Here is an 18,928-nt window from a genome sequence, read left to right as displayed (position 1 = left end):
CCTTATGATAGCTTCTATGCAACAATTGTGTGTTCATGCAGCTCTTTCACCAACATCTAACATCTGGTAGCATGGTGAGCGCTTGTGTTGCTCTGAGGATGAACTCTGGTTCAGTTCGAAACATGTCGGTGTGGTAGTGATGACAGTTGGATTTCTGTGTATGCTCTTACAGTGTGGAGGTGGAGGAGCTGCATGAACACATATTTGTTGCAAAAACACATTTGTAACAAAGTAATTGTTTTTAGTTCATAAATAGTGCTTTATGACATCACCTTCAATCAAGAAGTCGGTTAATAAATAAGGGTATATCTGCGAACGTGACAATTTGATATCGCACCGTCACGACGCGTCATCGGGGTTGCTAGGGTTAAGATTTAACTGGACAGTAGAACAGGGTGGTGACAATCGTGGAGGTGAGTTTTGCAAAAAGAAAGTTATTTGTCAGACAACTCTTGAAAGCGAACAATTTTTATTTATTTTTATCGACCTTAAAAATTATCTTTTTATTCAGGTGGTCCGTCACCACTTCATTGAAAATTTTACAGACATCTAGAGTCTCAATACATATCTTGTTGCGTTGTTATAGCGGCCACAGTAATACATAATCTGTGAAAATTTCAAGTGTCTAACTGTAATTCATCATCATCATCATCGTTCAGCCTATATACGTCCCACTGCTGGGCACAGGCCTCCTCTCAGAACAAGAGGGCTTGGGCTATAGTTCCCACGCGGGCCCAGTGCGATTGGGAACTTCACACGCACCATTGAATTGCTTCGCAGGTTTGTGCAGGTTTTCTCACGATGTTTTCCTTCACCGCAAAGCTCGTGTAAATTTCAAATGTATTCCGCACATGAATTGGAAAAACTCAGAGGTGCGAGCCGGGGTTTGAACCCACGACCCTCTGTTTGAGAGGCGATAGGTCAAACCACTAGGCCACCACGGCTTTTTACTAACTGTAATTAGCGGCACAAAATTGGGACCACTCTCCATACAAAGTTACTATTTTTGCATACATTTGAGGGTGTTCCGTATTTCCATAGATTTACCGTCTAGCTAGCACAAGATGGTTATTTGTTTCTAACTAATTTTAGTTCAGCTGAATCGATAGCAAGTTTGAATGTAGATACGAACCAAACGCCTTTTAAAAAAGGAACAACGAAACGCAGCATCTCTAAGACAGCGCTGCCAACATCAAATTTTACTTCTTCGAAAACCGCCTTACCGCCGTGTGCGTGCAGCGTCACCGCTCCGCTCAAAATCAAATTCCAAAATTGTAAAAAACCTAGCACAAACAAGAAATCAGTGTACTCAAATCCTGATATAACGCCTGTGGACGACCAAACACCGGGGGCCCCCAGGAGCAGCGTTCCTGAAACTTCGGTGAGCGTCTGCATTTCTCTTTTGCTATCGAAGGAAATTCCCCAACAGAGGGCCAGATGTTTTTCCGCTTAGTATTTACGACTCAAGAGATAGAGTCTTGTGACAGACGGACAGACCGACAGACAGACAGCGGAGTCTCAGTAATAGGATTCCGTTGGCACCCTTTGGAACTCGATGTGCAAAAACACTTATTTTTTTATTCGACTGGATGGCAAACGATCAAGTGGGTCTCCTGATGGTAAGAGATCACCACCGCCCATAAACATCTACAACACCAGGGGTATTGCAGATGCGTTGCCAACCTAGAGGCCTAAGATGGGATACCTCAAGTTCCAGTAATTTCACCGGCTGTCTTACTCTCCACGCCGAAACACAACAGTGCACTGCTGCTTCACGGCAGGATTAGCGAGCAAGATGGTGGTAGCAATCCGGGCGGACCTTGCACAAGGTCCTACCACCTGCAAAACTCTTAACCTATATATACCCAGTGGGTCGTTTTTGTCGCGAAAAATAGGTATCAGCTAACGCGCGATTTTGCAAAAGAAATTGCTTATTTGTGACGTCTGTGCTAAAGAAGAAATCGGAGACCAAAAATAGTTTTGGGCATGTATGGATTAATGCTGGAACATGCCGAAACCGAATATTCGTTCGTACGCTAACTGGCATCGCCAAGTTACCTAGAGTTACAGCTTCTCCGCCACATTCTTTCCTACATGAGTCCCAACCCTTTCGTTATTTGGTAGGACAGACAACAGTTGCTTATTTCCAGCTACTTAATTGAATTGATACATTTTGGGGGGATATCCGGCCGACGATGGCCGCTTACTGGATTTGTACGCTAATACGGTAATTGGTAGAAAGGAATTAAAAGATAACTCTTTATATCCTATTCTATCCTACTAGTACTGTAGAGAAAGGTTGTGAAGATGTTTGAATATTTGTCACTCAATTACGTTTTCACTTTCGTATGCATATTGTAAAGGATTCGCTCACTCTCTTTTTTACTACGAGTGGTGGAAATCTAGAAGCTTTTAACCCAGCCAGTTAAAAAAAAAACAAAGGTTGAAATAACTTGCGTTTTTTTATTGTTGAAAAACCAGCAGTCATGTATAAATATGAGACGGAGATATATAACTATACACAAGCCTATAGTTTCCTTTGTGAATCAGTGTTATTTATACATTGGCTGTATATTTATATTTTCATAATAATAGGTATAATGTACACGATATGGAAAATTCAGGAATTGCCAAATACCATATTCTGTCCTTTATAACTGTCCTTTAAACCACGGAACGTTTTTACTCACATTTAATTTTAACTTCGGATTAGATTTGTAGCATTCGTAGGTAGGTACATGACAAGACATATCTGATTTTGCTATTTCTGTTTCTTCGGCTAGTTGAAGTATAATTTTGATAGTGTTTTATGCGGCGGTTAACGTTAACAGTGAACAGTGATCACAAAATTCTATATTCTTAATAAATAAATAATCGTGTCTGACATTTCTTAATGCGCAAGTTGTCTCCACGTGGTTTTTGGAATTTTACTATCAAGTAATTTATTGAATCAGGCGTTACTTTGCGGAGGTCCATATCAATGAACTAAAATAATTTCCTTGCTCACCCGCGACCTTACGATAGCTAAGCTTATGCAAAATATGCGTGTTCATGTAGTTCCTCCACCTCCACACTGTAAGAACACACACAAACCCATCCATCACCACCACCACACTACACTGACGCGTTTCGAACTCAAACAGAGCTCATCTTCAGAGTGACACAACCGTACACCATGCTACCAGATGTTAGACTAACAGTTTGGGTTTGTGTGATTTGTGTGTGTTCTTACAGTGTGGAGGTGGAGGAACTGCATGAACACGCATACTTTGCATAAGCTATCGTAAGGTCGCGGGTGAGCAAGGAAATTCTTTTAGTTCATTACTATCAAGTTGCAAAAACTACAATCACCGTACAACGTCCCTCTCAAAGATAGTTTACTTTGACACTGGTGAAATTGACCTATTAATTAGGACAGAAAAGCCATATTTTAATACAGAAGAAGAATTGGACTTCACTCATGCAAGAACAAAAGCTGGCATTTACTACCTACTCCAAAGTTCTAAATTCGTACGTATCATGCTATCCCGCTCTTGCTAATAGTATTTAATACGATATTGCGAGGGACGGTATGATACGAACTTCGAATTTCAAAGTCAGGAGTAGTCCCTGTAGGTACTTAATATCTTTCTTTATACTAAACGTCTGCGCCCGCGCCGCAGGGAGTCATTATTGAAATATCCTTTTTTATTTCAAAGATGACACCTGTCAAATACTTGAGGCTGGGAATGGTATTATAGAGTAAACAGATCAGTTAAACGGAAATAGTCAACCTGTCAGGGCACGTTGGTGACTGTTTTTGTTGTTCTTTAAAAGTGCTTATACATTTATTACAGGATACGGTGTTCAAGAAAAGCATAAAATAAAAGAATAAGTTTTACCTATTAATAAATGAGTTGTAGCGCCACCTAGTAATCGGAATAGAATAACATATTTTACATGTATCGTGGTATCGAAATTCTGCGGCCATTGGGCATAGCATCTGACTGAAGAGATATCTCTATACTATTGTGACCGCTCCCCACAATGTATATAAGTGTAGTTTGTATTAAATGATATTGTAACGGATAACTCACGTCTTAAACCGAGTTTAGCTCGACATGTTTCGGGCTATTTCGTAGCCCTTCTTCTCAGGAGCACGCGACTCGGCGGCTGCCGCAACACGCACACTGCGCGCCACCGCTCTTTAATTTAATATGAGCGAGTCTCAGTGTAGTTTGTGTAAGTAAATTGAGTTGTTTTTAGGGTTTTTATACCAGTTCAGCATTACGTAGCAAATATTACAATTTCCGAGCATTGTATTACGAAAGGCTGCCTTCTGCTCCGTTTAAAAGCCTTATTTCACAGCTGTAGCAGCTTTGAGTTCCACCACCCATTAAGTAAGTCCATCCACATTTTCTGGACATTCGGCGTCCCTCCACAGTACTACGGTTCAATTACAATCCCATCAAAACATGAATGTGAAATGAGAACCAAGTTCAATATTATGATAGATCTGAATGTGTGCCAAGTGCCAAGATGCCAAGTTCAATGATCAGTCCTGTAATTTATTTATGACAATATAAAATATTTTATAACAACTTAAAATATCATTTCTTCTTATAACTTAGGATAATGTATTTAAACCTAAGGTCAGACTTGGCTAGTTCTCATATAAGAATTATTATTAAGTACCTACTAAAACAGTCATGGAAGAGCGCTATGGTCGATGGCTAGTTTCCACCAGCAAGCCAAATTTTCGGAAGAATAAAATAAAATAAAAAAAACCGGCCAAGAGCGTGTCGGACCCGCTCAAAATAGGGTTCCGTAGCCATTACGAAAAAATTAAGTACCTAATATTTTTCTATGGATTTCGTATTGTATACGGAATCTTCCAAGTTTAGGCATATTTTATACCTTAGGCTGCTATTTACTCTTAGACTACTAACAATTCTCAAGCAAACTTAGCCGTTATAGTTTTCCTTGAAAGTTGATAAACTTACTACCATCCTGATTTTTTTTAAATTCCACCCACCGGTTTAGATTTTAGAGGGGGGGGGGGACGCTCGATTTTAATGAAATTTGCAATTTAAATCTGAATATTTCGCAAATAAATCACTGAATCGAAAAATCGTTTTAGCAAACCCCTAATGGTTTTAAAAGACCTATACAACGATATCCCACACTATAGGTTGGATGGGAAAAAAAAATCACCTCCTTTACGTCTTGGGAGGACCCTAAAATATTTTTTTTTAAAAATTTTATTGTACCATTTTGTCGGCATAGTTTACATATACATTCGTGCAAAATTACAGCTTTCTAGCATTGATAGTCCCTGAGCAAAGCCGCGGACGGACGGTCAGACAGACAGACGGACAGACGTGGCGAAACTATAAGGGTTCCGTTTTTGCCATTTTGGCTCCGGAACCCTAAAAATTGCGGCACAATATAAAAATAAAATCTTTTGATAAAATTTATGTAACACGGGTACTATGTTTTTGAGTTTCAACTCATGTGCCCGTATTCGTGGGTCCCACGGGGGACGAGTGTTCATGGGTCGCAGAGATTGCTTACCACCTGACCAGCGTGCTCGTTCTCGAATAAAAAAAACTAAAACAAAAGCCTTTCGCCGCAGCCTCCGGCGGCGCATCAAACAGCCGGCCGTGTGTCTATTTGCGCAAAGACCGCTCACCCACATTTAATGTGCAAACAGAGCGGCTCCATTTCAACAGACGATACGATTTAGAAATATTTAATACCTAGGTTGGTAGCTACATTAAAAAAAACAACAGTAGAGTGTACCATTAAGATATATATTAGCAACATTTATTGCTCTACATTCGGGGGCTTAAATATCTATACAGTCATAGCGATAACCAGTGCTGTGATGTTGAAAAAGTTTTCATCCTACAAAAGAATTGTATAAGAATTTTAGCTAATATTGACTAAATGGAATCCTGTCGACCTTACTTTATAAAATTTAAGATGCTCACCTTAACTTCAATGTATGTACATATTCGAAAGTAGTAAATTTGTAAGAAGACACTTCGACCTTTATATTCCAATAACCGACATCCGGAGAAACAATAGAAATCTCAATAAACTTAAATTGCCTTTCTCCAAAATGAAACTGGTTAAATCCAGCCCACACTATATTATTAAGTATGATGATTAAAGTTTACAACCATTTACCAAACTCAATTACTTGAAGAACTTGGACAAACCGGTGATATTTTCTAAACAGTTAAAGGCATTCCTCATCGAAAGGTGTTTTTATAACTTAAGAGATTACTTCAATGAAAATATAAATGAATACTGAAATGTTAGTAAGTAAGTAGTAGAAAAAAGATGTTAATACTCTTAAATGCATGGTAGAATATTTTAAAGACGATAATTGAGTGATATAATTATGTAGTAGTAACCTCTCATGTTGCTGTGCCCTTGCAGGGCGTCACATGTGACTAATACCGAATTGTACCAACTGGTACCAACTGCTATGTATAAATGTGATATGCAATGAATGAATAAATAAACAAAGCGTCAAATACATATTACATCGACCTTATTGTTAGTGGGGTAAAGGTGTAGATATAGATATTTTTGACGTCTTGGTTAATGTACATATTTCTTTATGCCCTTGACTATAAATAAATCGTTGGAGGTATGTATGTAAAGTGAAAGTTATTGACGTTATTGATTAAAATAAACGAAACAAAAATACAATTAGCAATTGTTTCGATATGTGTAAAGTTGAACTTATCCCTTTACCCCTAAAATACGAAAAACTCGAAGTGCAAGCCCGGATCGGGACCCACGATCTCGTGGTTGTTATAACAGCTTTTTTACTTTCAAAATAAGTACTTATTTAGGATTGCAAGTGTACTGACTCCTTGTGCCATTTAGTAAGCAAATTACATAAATATGTAGAAACTAAACATCTTAACCCAAAACAAATTATCAAAAGTACTTATACTAATAAGTTAATTACGCAATGGAAAATAAAAAGAACCCAGTAAATGAACATTTATTTCGACTGTTTAGTTGCTATTTAATTTTCTCGTAATCTACATAATTATGTGAAAATCAGAGTGCATTACTTGCCCGCTAAGCCAGTGGTTAGAGAACCTACGATGCTTGAGATATGATGCTATTAATATGTGATATTAACATTATTTTCTGTATTTATTTTTATTATTAGATTAGGTTTTAATATAGTTACAAAAAGTAAAATACAAAAAAGTACAAACAAAATAAAAATATTATAGAAACCTAGCCTAGTTTGCCGCCGGTAACGGGGCAGAGCCCAAGCTACTATAGTCAGGGCTGCAGAGTGAGGAACATTCGGACAATGCGTGCCGTGTCCAGAAGTACCGCCTTCTGTATCTGGCCCTTGATCCAGCCATCTGGCGAGAGCCTCTTGAGGATGTTGGTCGAGACTCTTCGCTATTTGACATATCATTATTATTATTAGCCTCATCTGCCCCACCGCTGAGCAAAGACCTCCCCCCGATACTTTCACTGCTCTGTATCCCCTGCATATAAAGACAGGATCTGATATTAATGAAAATTAACTAACTAACTAAATAAATAACCTGTGGCGACTGTATTTCCGTTTCCGCTTTTATCTTGGATATTGCGCATGTGCGGATTTTGACGTTGACTTTTTCATTTCGAATTGATACCCATAAATAAATATAATTCCTTTAAAATTAGTAATTATTCCCATAAGTGGTGACCCGCGATTACGAACATGCAGGAAAGGTTCGAGCAATGTATATTAAGTGAAGCAGTGGTTTATCGAGTGGGTATTAAGGTTCCGCCATTGGTTTGACACTAACCATCGCTTTGGTTTGCGCAACTAGACGGACAGTTTGCCTTATCGAATATTACATCGGATTCGACGAAATTCTACCATGTAATATCCGTGTTAGAGCCTAAATAAACCCCAATAACGCAAACCACATCAACGCGAGCTCGACACACATTTGTTCGTTTTTTTTTCACAAAAATAAACCGAACCATGTCGTGCCATAGAGCAATGGAGTCACGCTGGAACCTTGCGCGGTGCGACCAATATTGACGGACGCGGTCTGCGCAAGCGGCCGCAGCGGCTGTTTGCCGGACTCACTCGGCTCTGCGTCCTCAACACAGAAACTAACCATTAATGGTAGAGTAGAAAAGGCAGGCATAAACTACACTAATTTGACTTACTTCTCAGCTGCAAATCGTAGTGTGCGATACATTGAACACTTTGGTACTAAACCGAAGCGTTTCTATTGGTCCATGATCAGGACAATCGTATTCTTCGCAATGTACATCCACACACGTCTCTCGTGGAAACGCTGCTTTATATTACGCAACGGATTTTAATGCATCTGTTAGATAATTTTTCACGAAAGGTTTTATATTATTAGTAATTCGGTACAAATTCATAACTAGCTAGGCTTCGCGCAGATGTAGTTTTAGGGAAATGAGCTGAAAAATGTGAAGTGGCTTTGATTAGACCCTTTTTTTTCAAAATTGCACCCGCGCGAAGCCGGGGCTGGTAGCATCTAAGTAAAAACCGAAGAAAAAAAACTGTATGCTTTCTTTGACGGAAACAAAGAGGACACGAAGCTTGTATGTGGGTGTGTGTGTGTGCGTGTGCTCCCATTTTAAGTGAGCATGTGACGTATATTCCTGCTATGTGCAGTGCAAGCTTGCGTGCCTATGTGTTTGCTACTCGTTGTATAAACACATATGTTACTTTTTATCCCGTTATTCCCACGTGAGAGGAAAAAAAAACAAAATTTCAACTGCTAAGTTTAGATACATGATACTCGTATTTAACACTTGTCTTATGAAGAAGATAATCTCGGATAACTCTGAGGGCCTACTCCGAAGTTCATATCGTACCGTCCCTCTCGCTCTTGTATTAAATAGTATAAGTGTCAGAGGGATCGAACGACACGAACTTCAATTTTCGAATTTTGTAGTAGCCCTGCTGACACGTTGTAAACAAACGATTTGTGCATCATCTAGGGCTATTTTTTTTAATGGTTTCTGTCAAGGCCATATTTGTGCAATAAAGCCGCACCCGCTGCGTTTCGCAAGACTTCATCCAGAGCAAACAGAACCCAATCGGACTAGTCAAACGCCTGTAACGCTACCCGGCGACATCGCTAATCCATTACGGACGCAAATGTTTGCGCAAGCCGCTTTTAAAAACTTTGGGTTTGTCTATGCGTTCCGAGTATTGCGCGGGCTTGATTTGGACCGAAGTTTTTTTTGTTTTAATTGTTTTTGGTAGTGCTTGTGTTTATTTTTGAAACTTAGAAGTTATGCTAGGTTATATGTAGTTATGATTGATTTTTTGGAGTCTTTTTGTATTTTTTTTTTATTTCAACTCCTAATTTGTTACTTTTACGGGTAACACATACGCAACATGCACGCACGCAGCACGGAATGCTTTCTTTTGGGTTCGATTCCCAGTGCTGGTCTCTTTTTCTGGTTTTTCTGTGCATCCATGTAACAATGTAACAAGTGGTTTCTATATAAAGTGCTAATGTGCAGTGACAACGTCTAACAAAATGCATTGGCGTGGATATTATTTTACTTTAAATGGACTTTTAAGGCAAATAAATTGAATAAAAACACAATTTTAATTTGTATATTCTTAAATTAAAATGAATAAATGTTATTAAGTTTTTAGGTTAGTGTTAGCGTGGAATAATAACTATTACTATTTTAAATATTGTTTAATTGAATAAAATGCTTTATGTTTATTAAGCCATTCATATAATTTGTATCTAAATTTTGCTTCGGGGCAACTCGGTCAAAACTCGAGAGAGTCAAGAGAGTCGTAAACCTACATAAGAAATAGTAACTCTCACTTCTGTTGTAATCAACGGTACATTTACCTAACACTTTAGATTTTGGGTGGAGGGTGGATATATATTATATTGATACAATACACAGAATTCAGGTTCTGTCAACCAACATGTAACACAGAGATTTACAAGTATTATTGTTATCTTCAAGTTAATCATTCAAACATACAGCCAACATCATTGCGAAATAGCCTAAAAGTTAAAACAAACACTTTTACCCTTATTTATCATCTGACAATGCGGGTGGCGATCCATAACGTTCCAAATTAACCATAATTCAATCAATTCAATTGTAGAACACGACTGGCCATGTACAGCGTCAACGCCCTACCATAAAAAAAAACTTTCGAAATTCGAACAATTCAGACCACTGACACTCAACTGACAGCTAGGGGAGCGGGAGCGATCACGATTGGACGAAAATTGGACAATGCGGCAGATGCGTTCACAATACTTTTTATGTAGCACGGCCATATTTGCTCAAATTCTTAACCGAAAAATTAAGATACATGTAATAAAAATGCAGCTGACATTTTAATTTACGCGAGCTGACAGGAGATGCAGCGATTAAAACCTTCATAGAAATGTAAATATCGGAATAGTATTAATTACGATGGCGAGATACGGTCACGTGGACTGAAATGATGAATTACTTCACCGTTTCATACGCAGGCTTTGGAATTACAACTACGCTGTCTACATAATTAATTTAATTAAAGAATTACCTACATTGAGACTTGTGTATTTTTTTTGTAGCGGCTGCGGCATATCTATCTGGTTCTTTTGACATAAACTACTTAAGAGCGTTTATACACAATACACACAACTAAGTTTGTTACGTATATTGTGGTTTATACCTGCTGAGCTGGCAACGTTGCATTTTTGTTAGTTTTTCTCGATTATTCCATAAAAATTGAATGAAAATTAATAATGTCTGATAGAACACTTCTTAATATATACGTTAATGTGTCTACTCCAATAATTATTCCTTATAGACTTTTATTTTCTTTAAAAACTGGTCATGAACATTAATTCGTTTAAGGAATATAATAGTCTATCACGAATAATTATTGGAGTACTTATACACATTAACTTATATATTAAGAATTAGTGTTCTATCAGAAAATATTTTTAATTTTCATTCAGTTTTTATGGAATAATCGAGAAAAACTAACAAAAATGCAACGTTGCCAGCTCAGCAGGTATAAACGCTCTTAAGTATTTTTTTTAATGAACGCTGTTGTGTCGGTATACACACACAGGCTGAATATGAATAAAATTACATAAGTATACGAGTCCGAGTAAGTAGGAATCTAGAACTGTATGTAATTACTAACATTTGTAGCATGATATTTTTTATGGTAAATAAATAGTTGTTAGGGCAAAAAGCCGAAATCTAATTAAAAACATTTCCGCCCTAAAAGAATAATGAAAGATAACTGTTTTTTTTTATTAAAATTCGATAATGCGGGTAAATTGGAAAGCAAGGCAAACATCACCGCAATACTGCTGAGCTCTTAATCCAGCTACTGTACAATATCACTGATATGACACAATATCTGTGGATAGCAACTACCGTTTTGGATGTAATCAATTTCCTAATTTTGGTGTAAAAAGTGACGCAATTAGATGCTACCAGAACAATAATAAGAGTAGCAGAAAAGGGTTAACTACCTAGTGATTCTTAATAATATTGATTTGTTGCAAAAAATATACCTACCGCTATCAAACTAGAAAACAGTCGATAGCTAATCGAATCACGATTCCTCGAGGAACGGGCGAGTACCTATAAGTACCTACCTATATATTCAAACCAATGTAACAATACCAGATTCACTTCATTGTAGCTTCATTGCCGTTAAGATTGGTTTTTTGGAATCTTTTTGTATTTTTTATTTCAATTCCAAATTTTTTGTTACTTATTTTTTTTTATGTCGCTAGTGTCGCTGCTTAAGTTACTAAATAAGAAACAAACATGCTGGGATAGGTATGTGGTGCATAGGAGAAATTCGTGTCTGTAACACTGTCCAGTGGTGGTGTACTGGTATAGAACGTGGAACGGAATGACGAGGACCTGGGTTTGATTCCCAGCGCTGGTCTTATTTTTCTGGTTTTTCTATGCATCTATATTTCAGTTTGTATTTACATTGCCGTTATCATAACCCCCCATATTTTCCTATTTTTCGCGACTCCCACCGTCCCGAGCCCTAAGGCGGTGATCCGTCACTCAGTAATGCGTCGGGCTTGTATGAAATTATTAACAACGAGGGTCTGCCTAAAATATTAGCCTTTTTAGGGGTCCGTAGCCAAAATGGCGACGGGATCGGGATGTTTCGGCGTATTTGTGTCGCCTATTGCTTATAGTAGAGGTTACGTTGAAGAATTACCTGTATTCACCTATTTAATACAAAAAAACCTTTTATTGCAAATTTAATAGTAAAAAAATATCGCGAGCGGGTTGCCTAAAAAAATCCTGGTCAAAATAGGGTTCCGTAGTCATTACAAAAAAATAAGTAATATTTTTCTAAGGATTTCGTATTTTGTACGGAATATTCCAAGTTTAGGTATATTTTATTCCTTAGGCTGCTATTTACTCTTAAACTACTAATAATTCTCAAGAAAAATTAACCGTTATAGTTTCCCATGTAAGTTTGATATACTTACTACCATCCTGAATTTTTTCATATTTTTCCACATCGTTGGATTAAGACGATTTTTTGATTCATTGATTTTTTTGCGAAATATTCAACTTTAAAGTGCAAATTTTCATTAAAATTGAGCGTCCCCCCCTCTAAAATGTAAACCGGTGGGTGGAAAATTTTGTAAAAATTCAGGATGGTAGTAATTTTATCAAACTTTCAAGGACACGGCTAACGCCTAAGCACTAAGCGGCGGTATAACGGCTAAGTTTGCTTGAGAATTATTAGTAGTTTTACTCTTAAATAGCAGCCTAAGGTATAAAATTTACCTAAGCTTGTAAGATTCCGTATAAAATACGAAATCATAAGAAAAATATTACTTAATTTTTTCGTAATGGCTACGGAACCCTATTTTGGGCGTGTCTTACACGCTCTTGGCCGGTTTTTCTAGACTGCAAGTTAATGAGGTATCAAAATACATATACCTAATATTTAATATTTTCCGCATAAAATGGTCTTTGATAGGCAGGAGTGGAGCAAGAGAGGAGAGGCCTTTGCCCAGCAGTGGGACACAAAAATAGGCTCGCTAAAAAAAAAAAATTTTTTTTTCAGTAAAAAGACACGGTTAGATCGCTTACCATCTTTCTAATGCTAAAAAAAATGCAGTATAACTCTAAAACTAAGAAGAATCCGGCAAGAAACTCAACGAGATAGACAAGTATGTGGTCTACCACCCTAAAGTTGATAATCGTTTGCATGTCACAAAACAATAATGCCACACTAGACGTTGTCTGTCAACTTGAAAGTTCGACTTTAACGACATATTCATTTGATAGGAACTTGTTTAAAAATTTGATAGACCATTTATTTGGCTGATGGTACCTATTTATATGTTTTTCTTTAAATAGAATTGATGACTTGCAAACCCATTACATTTTTTAAACACAGTAAAAACAGATTCTCTTTTGCCCATACCCAATTCACATCTTTGATTCAACATTTGGCTTCAACGCAAATAAATGTTTCGAGTTAGTTATTCAAAACAATCTCTGATTAACTTCACTTCACATAAAAACTGATCCCACATCATCCCCGCATTACAATTTAACAGCGTTACGCCATCGACTTTCAAATCTTTTAAACCCCTCCGAGTTCCCCTCTGGATGTTTGTCCCGCAAATTTGCGTAGCCGCGCAATTTCAGACATCAACGCCCCTTCTGCCTTGTTGAGTTTTTTTATGAGCTTGGGCTTTATGATATAAGCTTTTATGAGCCGTGAATGTTTGCTTGGTTATGAAAAGCTTAGAGAGTCTTACTCAGGCACTGGGTTGGCCAAATGAAACAGCGCTATTTGTAGTAATTTAAATTTAAGATAAGTTTAATATTTAATAAAACTTGATTAGAAATTTAATTTAGTTTATTAATTGTATTTTCTGGACGTATATATATTTATTATTATTTGGCGACCGGGTAGCCAGTGGTTGGAGAACCTGACTATGAAGCTTAAGGTACCGTTTTCGATCCCGGGTCAGGACAGACTGTAATGAAATTAAATGAAAAAGTTTATTCAACACACACAAAATAGTTCCAAACAAAGGTTACAAAAATAGTTTAAGGGGCTGTTTCACCATCCATTGATTAGCGTTAACCGACGGTTAAATGTGATGCCGTCTTCGTCTATTCGAACAAAACAAATAGAGACGGCATCACACCTAACCGCCAGTTAACACTAATCAATGAATGGTGAAACAGCCCCTAAATCTAATGTTTTAATGTTTAATAAGAACAATGTTTTTTTTTATATAAAAAGGGGAAACGAACAAGCGGGCCATCTGATGGGAAGCAATCACCGCCGCCCATGGACACCAGCAACATGAGGTTTGTTATTGAGTCTTACCTACGATACGATACGATTACGATAGCTATCGTCTTGGCGGGGGCACTGCCGTGCCTCCAGATTTAAGCAGGTATGTATTTATTTATTGCTCGACTATGTTCGGCGATAAGAGTGTTCTGCTATTTAATATTCTGAGAAATTACTATTATTCGATTTGATAATTATGCAGTTATGATTATGCAAAAGTATTACGCGGCAAAAAAAAATTATGAGATACCTGTTATGCGAAGTGTATTTCGGAGAATCGATATTATGCAAGATAATGGGAAATTGGGTACCCTTAGACTAATATGTTATTGAAGTTTTTAAGATGAAAATAAAATGGGGTGCGCTGCAAAACTGATTTTCACATTGGGCGTTAGACGAAATAAGTTTGGGAACCTCTGCTCTTGACGGAATGGTCATGGCCGTCAGATGAGGACTAGAAGTGTACTTTCATGACGATTTTCTTGGGAAAATAGTGTGGTGGTTTCCCCTTTCCACACTGCAGAGCCGGAGTCCGGAGTTCGTAGTTGGCAATAGAGAGCGCTGCTGCTGCCCATTCTCACATTAGGCCCCTTAGTCGACTTTTACGAAGCCCACGGGAAGATTATGGGCTCATCCTAGTTTAGTTTTAAAATTTGCAAACTTCATTTCGGACTAAAGAGGTTTCAAGTCAGGCAATGTTTTAATTACCTATATCGATCGTTAAAACTTAGCTATAACCCAATTTACACCACAAAACTTATCTACGCGCGCTGCATAACCACAAAGTTTGTTATTTTTATATTTTAAATTTATATTAAGCAAATTGTTTTGTAAAAATTTTAGCAAATAGGTATTTTTTTAGCATGTCTAATATATTCTCCTTGTTATAATCTCTTTCTTACGACCCTTAATGCACAACGTACTATAATTTGGCACATGAATTTTATTTACAATCCCAAAAGTAATACCTAGCACCCATTAAAAGAAAACAATAATATTACATCTAATTATAATTTACGTCATAATGGTACACCAATTTTTTTTAAAGACGAAGATTATTGCTTAAAAAAAGAAAAACATGGATAAAGTAATCTAGAAGAATTATTTTACCTACATCCACGTAAGTGACTCAGGATCCATTTTTGTCGTCAAGTTCCAACGATCTATATTTGAAACTCTTTGTTACCACTCAATCTGTGACGTAGCGCCAAGGTGACAGGAACGTTGTTTTAAAAACAAACTTATCGGAGATAGCGGAGATTTAAGAATTCGACATAGCGTTATCTCGAGACATCGATACAGGGATCGCGTTCCAAATCACTTATCTTTTTATGTGTTTTTTACGCGAATGGGTACAAGCAAAAGGAAGGGTGGATATTTGTGTGTTGTATCATGGAAACTAGTAAATTTATTTAGTTTCCATGATACACACCGCATGTGTAAAATAGTAATAATCCTAACTAATCCTTTTAATATTAATAATAATAATAAATAATAATAACAAAGCCTTTTATTTTCCAAATACTTACAGGAGTTTCTATACTTACTTTTCCTTTATAATTAGCAAGTTGTTAGTATTGTTAGTAAATAATAAATAAATAAATATCACGGGACAATTCACACCAATTGACCTAGTCCCAAAGAAAGCTTAGCAAAGCTTGTGTTATGGGTACTAAGCAACGGATAAATATAATTATATAGACAGATACATACTTAAATACATATTAAACACCCAAGACCCGAGGACAAACATTCGTATTTTTCATACAAATATCTGCCCCGACACGGGAATCGAACCCGGGACCTCAAGCTTCGTAGTCAGGTTCTCTAACCACTAGACCATCTGTTGTCTGTTCCAAGTCTCCCTATCTTCCGCTTTTTTCAGCCAGTCTTGTCCGGCTGACTCCACTATGTCATCTGTCCATCTTTTATAGGGTCTGCCAACTCCTTTTAATATTATAAATGCGAAAGTTTGCATGTCTGTAGCCATATTAGTTACTCTTTCATGCCAAAACGGGTTGACAGATTTGGCTGAAATTCGGTATGATAGCTGGACGTCTGAAATAACACATACCTATTTATTTATTTATTTTAGGGATAATAAACAATTGTACATAATATATTACAATGTAAGTTACAATAAAGTACTCTATGTACAATCAACGACATTATCCACAGAGTACTGTGAAACTATAATCGGTTGTCAAACATCGGACTGCTGTACATATACCTAGGCTATATACCCTGATATTTCCAAGGGATAAAAATCTTGAAATCTCAAATGCTAGGATATAGGTACATTACATTTTAAAGATTCTTTGTCACCCTACGTGTACGGACCCCTAGAAAGTGGTTTCGTCTCACACGGTCGGCCACGCTATACCTATATACATACGCGGTACATTGTTAACACAGCCAGCCCGCTATTTCCGCTGTCCAGGGAGGATGGATGGGCTATCCCCGGGGCACTTCGCTCCCTCCCTGCCCGGACGATAGGCTTGATTGAAATGGGACTGCTGGTATTTTTTTCTAAGGTCTTACGTTGGATTTGCTCTTAGAAATAATAAGGCTTAGAAATGTGAGTGGCGGCTACCAGTGGTTGAAAAGGCATGTTTAAGTATGCTCCTAGTTGAATAAGGAATTTAGACTAAGATTAATCTTTAAACGGCTGCGGCTCACGAGATATATGTAACATTTTATTTAATTTCCCTCTTATACTCGTATATCACAATATGTATTAGGCATAGAATCTTGTTTTTACCCATGAAACTACCCAATTAACTCGCTAAGTTGCAAAATAATTTCGAGCATAAGATTTTACAACATATTGAAGACGTTTATTTTACGCTACGGTTGGACAACAATTGATTATTAATTAGTAATTTTTTAGTTCATTTAGATTTTATATTTTAATTATTTTGTTTGATTTTTAGTTTTGTATAAAATAAAAATGATTAAAAAAAATATGTAGAAACTTTTTTGTTTCTGGCTGTTGACAACTGATTTAATTACCTTGGTGGTAGACGCAAATTTTACTTTATGCACTAGAGCATAAAAAATCATTTTATATCGCCTAGATCCAGCATAAACTAACATGAAATTTACGAGCATGAGAAATAAATTTAATCCCAGAATTTCAATTTAATGGAATTTAACGGTCAAGTGGGCGGAACTGTGGGCAAAGACTGGAATAATTTAAAGCAAGTTTAATTACGCGTACACAGGTTGCACATTTTTATGATTTTAATCAATCCCTTTGCCACGGTCTACAACATTCGCGCCGGCCAAATCGGAGTTCGATACAAGATAACAATCTATCGTGTACTTAATTCAGTGCTTTCAACACTTCACAGATAAGCACAAGGCCACAGATAACATCTACAAGCACAATGCACATTTGACGAAAATTTATGAAAAATCTCGAAATCAAATCTTTTGTATCGATAGTGTAAATCTTTGTGACGTGCAGTGTACTTAAGATCGCGCGATATGGCTTTGTGTAGGTATTTTCTGGAGGAAATGCTAATTCAGTTATTAATGTGGCGCTACTGTACCTATTTCAATTGGGTAGATTTGTGGCAAAAAATATATTTTTCATTTCTCATGCTCGTAAAGTTCTTGTTTATGCTGGATCTAAGCGACAAAAAATGACTTTGTATGCTTTAGTGCATAAAGTAAAATCTTCGTCTAAGATCAAGGCAATCAGGTGTTAACAGTCACAAACAAAAAGTATATAAATTTTAATAATTTTTAATTGGTTTATACCTAACTAAAAATCAATGAAATAAATCAAAATAAGCCAATAAAACTAAGGATAATATAAAACTAAATATTTATAAATTATATTACCAATGCAAAAGGTACCTAGTACCTAAGTGAACAATGTTTCCACTGTTGTCATCTCCTCGAAATAGAAGTGAAAAGCAGAGTGTAAAACCTCATTTTCCTCTCGACGTGTCTATCCACCCTCACCGTACTGGCTCGGGTGGCTATATGAACGTCTCGGGTGAAATGGGTCATTTTATGCTCTTGTTGTACAATCAACTATAGTCTGTAAGTTAGATTATCAGGAAATATTGGACGCGTATTTTTTCTTCTGTCAATCAAACAAAAAATTACAAAGACGAAGCGCGTCAATGTTTGGGGGGGGGGGACTCCTAACGTCATTTCTGAGTAAAAAGTGCGCGCTGGTGTGACGTCACACCAAGGAAGGAAGTTTTTTTTTATTGACAAGAATAAATACGTGTCCGATGTTTTTGGAAATCGAACTGAGGGACTTATGTACTATACATTTTTAGGTATGTAGTCAAGTTTTTTTCTTTCAACCTAACAGAATAATATCAGAATCAGAATAACCGACGTCAAAAGTAAGATGTACTCCGAAGGTTCATATTTCCACATAATTTATCGAATACTTGTACTGTAACTGTTCATAATTCCAAAATAAATTTTAACCTTTGTAGTATTCATACAATACTACATTGTACCTATTTTTATCTTGTATTATTTTTGTTGTACTGTTTGCAAATAAATATGTTATTTCTTCTTCTTTCTTTCGATGCGCGTATCTTTCAAGAT

General features: G+C 36.9%; 1 protein-coding gene across 2 annotated transcripts in view; it reads right to left on the bottom strand.

The window, feature by feature from the left end:
* The window catches only part of LOC141433887 (uncharacterized), a 90,964-nt gene that overhangs the window by 38,523 nt on the left and 33,513 nt on the right, over nt 1-18,928 (bottom strand). The gene's annotated exons all lie outside the window — the stretch shown is intronic.

This window comes from Choristoneura fumiferana, chromosome 13 (assembly GCF_025370935.1).
Source record: "Choristoneura fumiferana chromosome 13, NRCan_CFum_1, whole genome shotgun sequence".
In the NCBI taxonomy this organism is placed as follows: domain Eukaryota; kingdom Metazoa; phylum Arthropoda; class Insecta; order Lepidoptera; family Tortricidae; genus Choristoneura; species Choristoneura fumiferana.
Note: the sequence above shows the minus strand (reverse complement) of the source record. Positions and strands in the feature narration are given on the sequence as shown.